The 13,312-nt window shown below is 48.0% G+C and overlaps 1 protein-coding gene and 1 non-coding gene across 6 annotated transcripts in view; both read left to right on the forward strand.

Moving 5' to 3' along the window:
• Positions 1–13,312, forward strand: part of PKNOX2 (PBX/knotted 1 homeobox 2) — a 269,623-nt gene that overhangs the window by 108,559 nt on the left and 147,752 nt on the right. The gene's annotated exons all lie outside the window — the stretch shown is intronic.
• LOC120364775 (U6 spliceosomal RNA) lies at positions 3,425–3,530 on the forward strand. The gene has a single exon (XR_005579919.1). It is a non-coding gene; the product is annotated as a U6 spliceosomal RNA (small nuclear RNA).

Genomic DNA, 13,312 nt, shown 5'->3' on the forward strand with positions numbered 1-13,312 from the left:
CGCCTCGGCCTCCCAAAGTGCTGGGATTACAGGCTTGAGCCACCGCGCCCGGCCTCATTTACTTTTATACTACTGCTTTGAACTAAGGCTTATTATTATCCCACTCGTATGCTTCAGAGCAATAGAGTAACTTGCCCATGGTCACATAACCTAGGTGTCAGCCAGGTCTGAATGATGCCGGGGTCCACACTCCTAACCACTGCACCACACATACTTTCAGAACCTTATGGTCTCCAGGAAAGACATGATGAGCCCGAAGGGTGAGGGATTTCGAGCCCCACATCCAGCTTCCTGAGGGGTTGTGTTCCCTCCCCAGAGCACAGAATAGAGTCCCTAGATGTGAATCCATCCGCTCTGCGGTGCCAGCTCTGTGCAGAGGAGCCCTGCCAGCTCATATCAGACAGCAACTCATGAAACTGTGGCCTTTTGTTTTTCACCTTTTATAAACTAGAGGACAAGCTGTGCAGCAACCGTAGTACCAGGAAGGCAGGTAAGGATGTGCAGACGAGGAGCACGGCGGTGGGAAATGTTGCCTGCAGCAAGGAGGCCCTGACCCGGGGCTGGGGGCTGGAGCAGGCCCAGGCTAGGACGCCGGGCCATGGCCTTTGTCTACTCTCTGAGTTGCTAAGCTTCCTCATCAAATACTCGAGGACCTTGGAAGGCTGAATGACCACCTGTGAGGAATGTCGGAATAAATGGGAACTCCTGCTGTAGGTAGAAGGTCAGATCAGGGGCGCTAGGATAACACCCAACTTCAAGATGCTGCACATCCATGTGCATCTATTTTGTGCTGATTATGAGCCCGGTGTGGCTGCAGGCCCAGTCCTGGGGCACAGAGGTAAGTAAGACAGCACGTCTAGCCATAAATTGCTTCCTTCAGGCAGTCAACCAACGAATGCTAGATGCTTACTGTATGCAAGGCTTCATTGTAGGTTCAGGGAATAGTGTTAAATAAGAGAAGCCTCCCTGCCGTCAAGGATTTCATATTCTGAGTAGGGAGGAGGAGAGTGAATAAACAAGGAAGCAAACGTGGAAATAAGAAACTGTGAGGTCCTGACAAATGCTGGGAAGAAGGTAAAGCGGGAGAGTGCCTGGGCTGGGTGTTGGGGAAGGCTCTCTAAGGATGGGATATTTGTACTGAACCTGATGGTTGAGAAAGTGACAGCCATGGGTAGATGGAAGGAGAAGCATCTCAATCAGAAGGAAAAGCAAAAGCAAAGTCTCTGGGATGGGCCTGAGCCAATGTGCCTGGGTAGATAAGAGGGAGGATGAAGAGAAAGGAGGTCAGGGAGGCAGAGGGTCTTAGGAGGCCACACAGAGGCATTTAAGTCTTCCCTGTCTTGGATAGGCCATGAGGACTGTAAGCGGGAGAGTGAAGAGAGCTGAGTGCGCTTTAGAAATGCCACTGTGGCTGCTGAGGGTGTAAAGAGGATTGCTGGAGGCTTTGTTGGCTTAGTCTTGGCCATGGCAGCGGAGATAGAGCAGAGTTATTGGATTCAGGTGGTTGTGGACTTCTTGATGCATTTAATGCAGTTGAGGAAAGGAGGGAACCAAGACTGACTTCTAGATTTTTAGCACCTGAATGGAGAGTTTTACTTAGATGGAGGAGGCTTGGCAGAGGGGGTGTAGGATTTGAGGGGAGAGATTAAGAGATCCGTTTTAATATACCAAGCTCAGGATGCCTTTGAGACGCTGAAGTAGAGGTGTTGAGTAGACAGCTGAATGCAGATGTCTGGGTGTCTGAAAAAGGTACAGCTGGAGATTTGGATGTGAGAGATCTGCGTGTGTAAGAAGGCCCTGAAGTGATGAGGAAGAGAGAGAGGACACAGAACGGGAGAGTGACGGAGACGCTCCAGTATTTTTAGGAAATCCCAGCAGAGGAGACTGAGAAGAAGTGCTTGCTTGTGAAGGATGGGAAAAACCAGAGGAGCGAGGTGTCAGGGCTTGGAGGAGAAAGTTTTCTCAGATCAGCAATTAACCCACTGCACCAAGTGCTGTCGGGAAGTCAAAATGAGGACAAAGAATTGACCATTTACTTTGGCAAGATATAGTCTTAGTAATCTTGGTAATTAGTCATCAGTGGAGTGGTGGGTAAAAAGCCTGATTGGGGTGGGTTGAAGAGAGAATGGAAGATGAAAACGGAGAGACAGTGAGTATAGATGACTCCTTTGCATCGATTTACTGTGAAAGGGAGCTCCAAAAGAGGTGAGAATGGAGGAGGGACTTGGGTCAAGGGAGAGTTTATTGAAAGGAGCATGATATGGAGGTATGTTTATATGCCAGTGGAAGTGATCCAGTTAAAGAGGGAGAAAAGTCCTTGAAATGGCACGGGAGAGTGGGTCCAGAGCCCAGCGAAGGTATTGACCTTGGATGGGAGCCAGGACTCTTTTTCTATGGTAATTGCAGGATGGCATGGCCTGAGTATTTTAGTTCCGAGACAGACACAATAAAGGGCTTGTTGATGGGAAGATGGGGTAGTTCTCATCTTATAGAAATCTGTTTTCTCTATGAAATATGTTGCAAGGTCATCAGCTGCGAATGGGGTGGGGAGGGAGTGTTGGAGACCTGTGGAGACAAGGAAGCATGAGGTTTCCCCAGAGACTGGGAAATTGAATTTTCCAGGGAAATGTGGTAGGTTTTTCCGACAGTGTTGAGTGAGATTTGTGGTTATGTTTGAAGTGAGTCTAGTCAGAAAATTTCTATCATTTCTCTCTAGTAATGTTCAGCTGCTCTGGTACAGGCCCCGAATGAGTGGGTAGGATTCCAGGGCAGGAGTGCTGCTGGACTAGAGCAACGCAAGGGGAGCTACAAGAAGCCCAGGTGATTGGCATGGCAGTAGTTGAAGTGTGGGTAGTGGAATCAGAGCTGGGGGAAGAGGGAAGTGAACACATGCAGGGAGTGATGAAAACAGATAATAAAAAAATGTTTTTAATGACGTGGGGTTGGAGAATTGCTGGAGTAAGTAGGAGCGTCAGAGTAAGCTAGGGTGGCAATGGTCAGAAGATGGGATGTTGGCAGTATACATTTCATGGGTGATTCAGTTATTGATGTGACAAAGTCTAGGGAACGGCTCTGTGAATGGCGCAAAAGCTCATTGCATGCCAATCACAGCAAGAAGAAAAAAATCATAATAATAACAAAGGCTCACTGGAGCTAGGAAGGATAGCCAGCTAGAGGCCAGAGTATTGGACAGATCATCTTCATGGATTTTGGAGTCCCCAGTGATGCTGGCAGAAATAATAATGCAGAAGGAGTCACCAACCCAAGTGCTAAGGTCATCCATGAATGAGGGGGAACGTCCAGGAGGTTGGTAGACTAAGAGGGTTTCATACGTAGGAAGGGTCATGAGATCTGATGACAAGTGATTCAAGTGAGCCTGGGTTTTTGAAAGAAGAAAGAGAGATGGGTTAGAAACTGCAGTGGGGTGCTCACTTCAGCAGCACACAGACCAAACTGGGAGTGGCACAGAGAAGATTAGCATGGCCCTGCACAAGAATGACACACACGTTGGTGAAGCATTCCGTATTTTGTATAAAAATACAGTTAGATAGAATGAATACATTCTAGCGTTCGAAGGAATACATTCTAGCGTTCGATAGAACATTAGGGAAATTATAGTTAACAGTAAATTATTGTATATTTCAAAATAGCTAGGAGAGAATTGTAGCATTCGCAACACAAAGGAAAGATAAAAGTTTGAGGTGATGCGTATCCCAATCTTACAGCGATTCGATCATTTTGCATTGTGTATCGATATCAAAATCTTACATGCACCCTCAAAATATACAGCTATTATGTGTCAATACAGTTTTTTTTTTTAAAGAAACTAGCCAGATATAGTTGCTCACTCTTATAATCCCAACACTTTGGGAGACTGAAGCGGGAGAATTGCTTGAGCTCAGGAATTTGAGACCAGCTTGGGCAACATAGCACAACCCCATCTCTAAAAAAATACAAAAAAAAATTAGCCAGGTGTGGCGGGCCATGCCTATAGTCTCAGCTACTCAGGAGGCTGAGGTGGGAGGATCACTTGAACCCAGGAGGTGGAGGTTGCAGTGAGCTGTGATTGCACTACTGCATGCCCACTTGGGCAACAGAGTGAGACCCTGTCCAAAAAAAAAAAAAAAAAACAAAAAACAAAAAACTGTAGTGGGAAGCAGGGAAGAAGGGAAGACACACACACAGCTTTCACTTCTGAAGTATGTGAGATGTAAGAGACAAAAACTATCCCCAACAGGAAAGGGCTTCTGAGGAAACAGCTCATCAAGTCTGGGTTTCCTTTGAAACAAGAAAGTGAAGGAGCCAGTCAGAGAGACCAGGGTTTCGAGACGGCATGGCCAAAGGCTGTGGGGGCAGCCTCGTGCTGAGTGTCTACCCAGTGGTGCATCAGCTAGGAGGCTCAGACTCCCGATGGTGGCTTAGGTGAATGGGAAGCCTGAGGAGTGAGGTCCTGGAAGGCACAGCAGTCTGGGACTGAGGACCTTGGGACGACTGGGTCTTGGCTTGCGATGGAGATGTGGTGCCTTCAGTTGAAGACCGAGGGAGGGGCCGACTTGCTGGATTAGTACACTTAGTGACTGGACATCAGGGTGGTGGACACAACCCACCCCAGAGGTGTTTGGCTCTTGGCATGCAGTGATGGCAGGTAAGAATCATGACAGGGAATGTCAAAGTAAGAAAGGCGTTTAGATATCCCTTGCCAGCTCTTATTTTTCAGATGAAGAAACTGAGGCCCAGAGGGTTCAAATAACTTGTCCAAGGTCATCATGCAAATGAGTGGGATTAGAATTTATTCAGAACAGAGGTAGGCATAGAGTTTGTGGGTGCTGCCAACCTAAGGCTGAGTAGAAGGCGCGGGAGGCTGGGGGATGTCTGTTTTCCCAGCCTGGCTGAGCCGGGAGACCACTTTGTCTGGCTGCACCTATTCTCTCCTCTTGGTCACCATGTTTGCCCCAACAGAGGCGTGTACCTGGCTTGGTGGGACTATTGGAAGCCAGAGATCTTGGGATCAATCCCTGTCACCCCTGTGGCACCTTGGCCAAGGGCCCTGGCTCATCGGGTTTCCAAATCTCCTCTGATTGTGGGCATGGCTGTGTGGTAGGTGCCGTGGCTTATGAATTGCAGTGAGCAAGACTGTGCCTGGACCTCTCAGGACTGGGCCGTGGTATCTCCTGGAGGGGGCTTCTGTCTGACTAAATGATTGAATCATTTACCGAGTACCTACCCTGCACTCAGCCCTGCTTCCATGAACCTCAAAACCTGATGGGGACCATCAGACTGCAGCTAGAGACTCACAAGATGGTAAAAGAGAACCGAGAAGTATTTTAATTCACTGGCCTCCCATGTCAGATGAGGATAATGAAGCCATGGCAGTGCCAGAGCAAGAGCTTTACCCTGGCTGTGAACTCCCAGTCTGAAGCTGTGGCCGGTGTGCCCCAGCTCGCCATTCAACTTGCAGTGTCTGCCCCATGGCCCCAGCATCTGAGGGGCATGTGGTGGGCCCTGCCCAGCTCCTTCCTCAGAAGCGGAACGCAGGGAAGTCCTGGCCCCCACTCCTAGGCCAACAGCAGGCATCCAGTCTATGGTGGTATCTGGGGGCCCTTTTTACCACCCAAAATAGGATGCCAGTGAGCGTGGCCCCAATGAGCTGGCTCCTGCCTTTCAGTCCTCCTCTCCTTTCAGCCTGCGCAAGTGTTAAATACAGCATCAAATTAAGCAAAATTAAATACATTTCCATGCAGCATTTTTCTCTTGACTAAATCAAACAATGCGGTTGCCATAGCAACAGCCTCTTCTGAAAAGGTCACCTGCAAGAAACTGTGTTTTAGGTACAACTCAAGGAGATTATGGAGGATTAACTCATTTTATACATATATATTAAATATATATTTTTTTCCTTTAAAGGAATTGTTATGAAGAAATAATATCCAACTGAGCTGGAAGATACCCACAGAAAAAATTTTAAGTCCCAGATAAAGGATTCTTTTTTCCTTTTTTTTTTTTTTAACCAGCATGCAGTGGGGTGATATCTGAAATGGCGACTCTGTTTTTACTTGGCTTTAATTAAACCTCAGTCGGGGCTGAGAAATGTGGTGAAGCGAGATAATTGCGCTATTCCCAGTACAGTTTTTAAACTCCGGCTTTGATATGCACCTCGTGACAGCCCGAACCTGCACCCAGACTCCTGGGGCTGCTTGAAGCTCAGCTCATAACCACCCCTCTCAACCTGCATGCACCTGGGGAACAGTATTGGGGACCTTGAATGAGAAGTATAGGCTGGGGGAGGTGGGAGCCCTGGTCATCTGCCCAGGGGCCAGGAGAGGCTGCATCTTCCCTGAAAAGTTCATCTCTGGCATTCAGGGGTTCTCCACTGGACTTGAGAATCCAAACTGTCAGAGAAGGAAGAACACAGCCAGTCTAAGTCAGAAAGAGAATGGGGAGGTCTTCTCTAGCTTTTCCTGTAATGTAGAGAGGAACTGGAATATCTCCAGGAAATCCTTACTGGATTTGAGTTGAAGTGGGCAGCCTGGCACAGGTTCCTTCGTGAGTGTCACAGGCAGGGTGAGGGGTAATGCATGTTCCTGTTCAGTGCGCTCCATCAGGAACCGATGTGGAGTTCCCCCAAGAAAGAGGCTCTAGTTTCAGGCATTTACAGGGCCCTATATGGTCTGCCCAGCCTGCCCAATGATGACGCAGGCATGGCAGGGCTCCGGCTGTCGTGGTGCCAGGGTGATGGACATCTGTGGCTGTGTTGTATAAGGAGCATGTCTGCCCCCTTCCCACTCACCCCTAGTTCTGCCTGCTTTCCAGAAGGCCAAGAGACTGAGGGTGTTCAGGTGGAAGGTTCAGATAGATGGGGAAACAGGAAACTGGTGACCTGGGTGACTTGCTGGCTTCCTGGGCCCCAGATGGACAGCTTCTCTGGAACCAAAAGTGGATCACACTCCAAAGACAGTCCAGAATTTCCTGGGCAGGGCTGACAGCTCTCGTGTCAGGCTCTCATGAGGCTCAGCTTCATCTGCAGGTCAGGCCACTTGCTAGGGCCATGCCTCCCCTCTGGGCCTGCAAGAGTTGGTGGCCAGCACCAGCTCAGAGCCACCTCAGGAGGAAAGAGATTGAACTCCTGTAACGTATACGTGTGATATGACCATTGCAGAGCAGGCCCAGCTAACGCAAATACTCTTAGACGTGTTCCTTCAGTGCCTTTCTGGTGGCTGACCTGCCATCACATGAAACGTCTTTCCCTTTTTGTCCTCAGATCCCCAGACTCCAGGCTCTTCTCCTAATTTATCCCAGTGCTAGACAAGGTGGGCTTGTATGGTACAGCAAAGAGGGAGGAACTTGCAAGATCGGCAGGCCTGGATTTGAATTCTGGCTGCCACTTACCCGTTGATTGCCTCTCTTTCCTTATCTATCAAATGGGGATAATAATAGCTACTGTCTTAAATAATAGGTCCTCATAGGGTTGTTCTGAAGATTGAATGAATAGACCTGAGACAATGTAGCTGGATAACATAGGTGCTCAATGGATGTTTGCTGAATACTGTATTTCAGGAACATGACTTTTGTACAGAACAAACCATGTGTTTTCTTTCCTGTAAAATCCTGCTTTCCAGCCTGGGGTCAACCACAGAGCTTAAAGAAGGAACAGCAATTTCTAGCTCTAATCCCCTAATACAATCACTGGAGGTTTTCTTGAACTCTTAAGAAAAGCAAATCTACCGTCATCCAGGGAAGCATTTTATTTTTAGATCAACTCAGCCCTCTGAACTCACATGAACCCTTAAAAGAAGATCTCCAAGTGGCTAGCCAAACTGGAAAGACCTAGGAAAGACCGTCGCTCCAAGTGGAGAGGGCTGACATTCCAGTTACTCAAATCCAGCTCATTTCCTTGTGTAGGACAAGGCGCAGCTGCTGCTGCCGTGACAGTGTGATTGTGGTGCCTGCTGCTGAGCGGGGCTTTAGCCACTCTGCTTTCTCTTGGGTGCCACTGCTCCGCTTGTCAGATACAATCTCCCGAGAACCTTCAGAAGACACTTGGCAAAGAAAAGTTGTCTGCTAGCTCCAAGCCAGGGGGTGTTACTGCGGAAGCTTTGGAGTGAAACAAAACGGGGCTTGAAACCTACCTCTGCCAATTTTTAGCTGCATGGCCTTGGGCTGGTTACTTCCTACTCAGAATCTTAGCTCCTGGCTCTAAAATATGAATATTCTGCTCTCACAGCGTCAGTGTCAGGTTTAAATGAGATAATACTCATAAAGTGCACCACCAGGATTGGCATGTAGCAATCTCTCAATCTGTGGTGTCATGATTATGTTGAGACCAGTGGGTGGCAGGCATTTGGGTCACCTGGAGGGCTTGTTAAAACACAGATCCCTGGGCCCTGCCTCTGGGGTTTCTCATTCAGTAGGTCTGAAATGGGGCCTTAGGATTTCCATTTCTGACAGGTTCCCAGGTGATGCTGCTGGCACAAGGACCACACTTTGGAAAGCACTGGACTCTGTCATTCAGCGAGGAAAACAATTGACCAAGATCCATGAAATTTGAGTTTTATAGGTATCCAGCATTGTTTTCCAAGGCTTCCAAGTGGGTACAAAGGACTGAATTTAGACTACTGCTGTCCAATAAAAGGTTTTGCAATGATGAAATTGTTCTATGTCTGTGCTGGCCCGTTTGGTAGTCACTATCCACGAGTAGCAATTGAACACTTAAAATGTGTGCAGCTGAAGGAATAAACTTTACATTTAAATTCCGCATAGCCAGCTGGGAGTGATGGCCCACGCCTGTAATTCCAGCCCTTTGGGATGCTGAGGCGGGCAGATCACTTGAGGTCAGGAGTTTGAGTCCAGCCTGGGCAACATGGCAAAACCCCATCTCTAATAAAAATACACAAATTAGCCGGGTGTGGTTAGCTAATACCTACCACTAGATAGCACAGACAAGATTCTCATAGATAGGGCTTAGTGAAGGCGTAACTATTAACCAGGGAAATGAATACGTGGCTGACACCTCAAGAAGGGAGATTGGGGTCAAGACAAACATTGCAGCCACCTGCCCTTTCAGTGTGTTTCCTGTACTTGAGACCTTCTCTGGAGAGCTTAGGAGCCAAGTTGAAGCTTCACCTTCCTCTCCCATATTTGAATATCTAGGTAGACTGCTTTCTGGAAGATGCAGAAACAGTTGATATATATGACGTGTAGGGTTTGAACATCCAAGTGGAATAAATAGTGATGGACCTCTTAGTGACAGTGGCAGGGTGGAGCTGTGCCAGGGCCATGGCCTGTGTGTTTTCAGGATATAATAAAATAAAGACATTTGGAAGGAGGAATCAGAGAGCAGTGTGATTTGTTCTGGGTTGGAAGATGGGCAAACAGAAGTGTCAGTTAAAAAGAAAACTTTTGACTCAAGACAAGACTAGGGACAATTTGAAAGAGAGGAACTCATTCCTCTGGGTAGTGGGGTGTGGGGAAAAAGGGAATGTTTGTGCCCAGGATAGAAAGGTGCTTGCTAATTTGGGGCATTTCTGAAAGTGGGAAATGAGTCAACTATTATAATACTATTTAACATCACCCTGACAGTGTTTGCTCTAAAATCTCTCATCTCACAGTGGATCTACTCTGCTTGGGAGAGTGATATAACATGGCAGTTAAGGTCATTGATTCTGAGAGTCACAAAGATGAGGCTCAAAATTAGCTATGCCGCTGACAAGCTGTAGGACCTCAGGCAAATTATGTAACCTCTCTAGTTATGGTCTCTCCATCTGTAGATGGAAATAGTAGTGGTACATACCTAAAGGGTTGTTTTGAGAATTAACGAGATGTGGATCTCAAGTGTTTCACGTAATGCCTGGCACATGGCAAGAGCTTTGTGGCTGCCATCATCTCATTACAGTGCATACACCACTGACTTCCCTCCTATACTCCCATGGGCTATCTCATTAGGGCAGTAGGAGGACTCTGCCTCTGGGAGCCCTTCCCTGAGAGTGTATCATGCCGGACCCTTTACCGAGATAGAGGTGACCTCTCAGCCTGCTGTTCCTCAGGGGTGGCGCCTTTACTCCACAACAACAACCAGGATAGACTGTGGTGCGTGCTAGCGCCAAGACACAAGAAATAGCATCGCCAGAGAACCAACTTAAGCCTGGCCTGATTTAGTACAGAGAAAATGACAGCTGCTGTGCTCGGCTGGCTTCCACCCAGCAGAAGGCTATTTTTTGCAAATAAAATGGTAAGTTGCTAATCAGAAAGATAAATTAAGAAGCATTAAGATAATGATGGTCTAATCACCGTCCACACAGAGAATTGCTAGAGTGAATATCCAGGCTACCGAGTGCTTGAGCGCATTTGGTGATTATTTGTATTACTAAAGGAATGATGAATTCCAGGCCTGGAATCAATTTAGCTTAGGAAACCCACAAGACCAGCCTCCTCAGAGAGAGGACACTAGGGACTTCTGGAGGTTATTGGGCCCCCCTGCTGACCTCCACCCCCAGATCTGAGCAGCCTTTCCAAAACCATTCTTGATTTCTGGCTGTTTCCCTACTGAAGTTCCCTGGCTTCTATGGGGGCACCTCTTGGTCCACCTTTTTAGATACCTAATATGCTTCTGCTTGCTTGGGGACAGACTGAGTGGGAGGCTCTGCTCTAGTTTGAGGGCAGCAGAAAGAGCTCCATCTGGGAGCAAGTTTCTATGCAGCAGAAAAGGGGGTCTGGGCTTCCCTGGGCCTTTCTGTGGGCCGTTGGACAGAAATGCTGTCCCGTAGCATCATGGTGCCTGGAGCAATCAAGCCATGGAGACTTTCTCTTCCTATCCTTTAGCTGAGGACTCAAGGCTGTGGGGGAGTGATGATTTGTCCAATATTGCAGAGACAGAGGCTGAACCAGGACTCAGGCTAGTGCTCCTACACATGGTCTGCTGCTTTGAAAAGGGCTTTGGTGCTAACCTGAGCAGGAACGTTGAGAAAATGTACCCCAGATTCCCAGTCCTCTGCTGAAGCTCCATTGAGAATAAGGATATCGAAGGTTATTAGACATGCAATGGAATAAATAGAGAAGGCCCAGTTCATAGAGTCTTGACAGTTAGGTTAAAGAGTTTAGATTTGATCTAATATCGAGCTATACATCATTTAACTTCTCTTACGCTTCAGGATAGCCTCAGCTGTATCTTCACCTGTAAAATGGGGATAATAAATGGCCTAACCTCTAGGTTTGCTATGAGGCTTAACTGAAAGCTGCATTTAAAATGCCGAGCTTCCCATCATTTCTATTACTGTAGTAGTAGAGGTGGCTGCAGCTAGATTCTAGCAGTGGTGGGCTGGAGTCAGCTGGTGCCAGCTTGCAAGAGCTGATTTTTAAATTTTCAGAAATTCTGCAAGCCAATGGTTAAACACAGCCATTATTAACATTAAATTGCACAAATTTTGCATTAAATAAACTTGATTAAAAACAAAGGTAATAAATACTCAATCACGGCCTCCTAAGCCCTTCACTACCATCCATGACTTTGAGGCTCTTTACATCGTCTCCATGGGGTGGAAGCCCTGGATGACGGTGCGCAGTTCTGCATCTCTTCTCCCTTCACGTTTGGCAACTTTGCATTGGTAGTTTGCAACTGGCCACGGTGGGAGTGTTATTCCAGAAAGTCAGCTGTTAAATATTTACCAGCATACACTACTGGTCCTGGTGTGTAGAGCATGCGCGAGAGACTGGGCAGTGTGAGGCTGCGTGAAGGATGGTGAGAAAGGCCCCAGCCCTGGGCAGAGCACAAAGTGCACACTCAGTTCATGACGGAGGTACCTGGGAATGCACCGGAAGAAAGGAATGGGAAAAAGAACAGATCTGGGGGCAGGGCACGGAGGCTTACAGGTAGCTTAAAAGTGGCACAGTCGTAACTAAAGGAAATAGGAATGCTTTACAGATGTGATTTCCTGAAAATGTGCGTGTCAACAAAGGTTTAAAAAAAATCAGATTGTGTCCTAAAGGTATTAGGAAGCTCTCACTGAAAAATTCCGTGGTAAATAATATAGTAGAGAAAAGAATCCTTTTGGAACAAACAGTTTCTCTCTGATAAAGTGAATTTCTTCAAACTAAGTTTTGCTAGCCTACATAAACCATTGAGCCTGATGTGGGCACAGTGCCATCTCTGTCCACTCCGTCGGTTATATACCAGCCCTTTGCCACCCACCGAGGTTGCAGGGAGAAGGGGTGCTGAGGCCTCCTCCCCACTGCCAGCTCTGGTGTCACCTGCCAGGACCTGCTGGCCCCAGCTGTGTAGTCTGCTGGGCTGGGCGGAACAATTGCCAGAGCAGTGCTTTGCAGCCTGTTCTTCCTCCCTTGCCCCGAAGTTCCTTGTGAATATGGCCTTGGGTTCTAACTGGGAGGGACATCTGCAGCCGTGGACCTTGGACCCATCTTGTTTCAGGGCCTGGCATTGCCATTTGGCCAGAGTCTCCCAGGCCTGACTTTGCCAGAACTTGCAGGGAAGAACAGCACATGTTGTGAGTGCACGGGCTGTGTATGGCCTTAGGTTCTTCTTGGCCTCCTTGAGAGGAAGGGCGTTGCTGGTCCCTTCATCCAGGAAAACATTTGCTGCACGTGGGATCCTCCAGCTCACTTGATCCTCCTGCATGTGAGGGCCCTCCTGAGGAGGAACCTGCTGAGGAATTTGCTGGCTAAAGAGGTCCTCTGTGTCTCTGACTTTTCTCTTTTTCAGGCGTTTGCTATTGACAGCCTGGCCACGTTAATCCTCATCAGGTACATATTTTATTATCCCCATTTTGTAGATGAGGGAACTGAGGCACAAAGAGGTTCCTCAGCTTGCTCAGGGGTGTGTAGCTGGTAAGTGGTAGGATTGGGACTCAGCTCTAGAGCTGCCTGACCCCAGATCCCAGGCTGAACCACAACACAGTGGTATTTAGAAGAGGGCCATTGGAAAGAGAGTTAGCAACTGTATGGGGGGGATTCAGGTGGACCCCAGCTCCACTAGCCTGACTTAGCAACTCTGAGAAACTCACAGCCAAAACCAACCCCCTTCACCGAGCCACAGTGGCTTCAACCTAGAAAAAGGGCATGCTAGCAAGCAACTGCTCTAAGGTCCTTATGGAAACAGCCTGACTACTTTGTCCCATGTGGCAGGGAGGAACGGGTGTCTAGGACCTCACCATCTCCTTTTCCCTGGCTAGCTGGGGTGGTCACTCCCCCCTGGCTCCTCCCAAAGCTTAGGCTACAGGCAGACCCTGGAGCAACATGTGGTGTTGGGCTAGTTCCTGGCTGAGTGGGTGGGGGAGGAAAGGGGCTGGAAATTCCTGAAGACTCA

This window comes from Saimiri boliviensis, chromosome 6 (genome assembly GCF_048565385.1).
Source record: "Saimiri boliviensis isolate mSaiBol1 chromosome 6, mSaiBol1.pri, whole genome shotgun sequence".
Taxonomy (NCBI): domain Eukaryota; kingdom Metazoa; phylum Chordata; class Mammalia; order Primates; family Cebidae; genus Saimiri; species Saimiri boliviensis.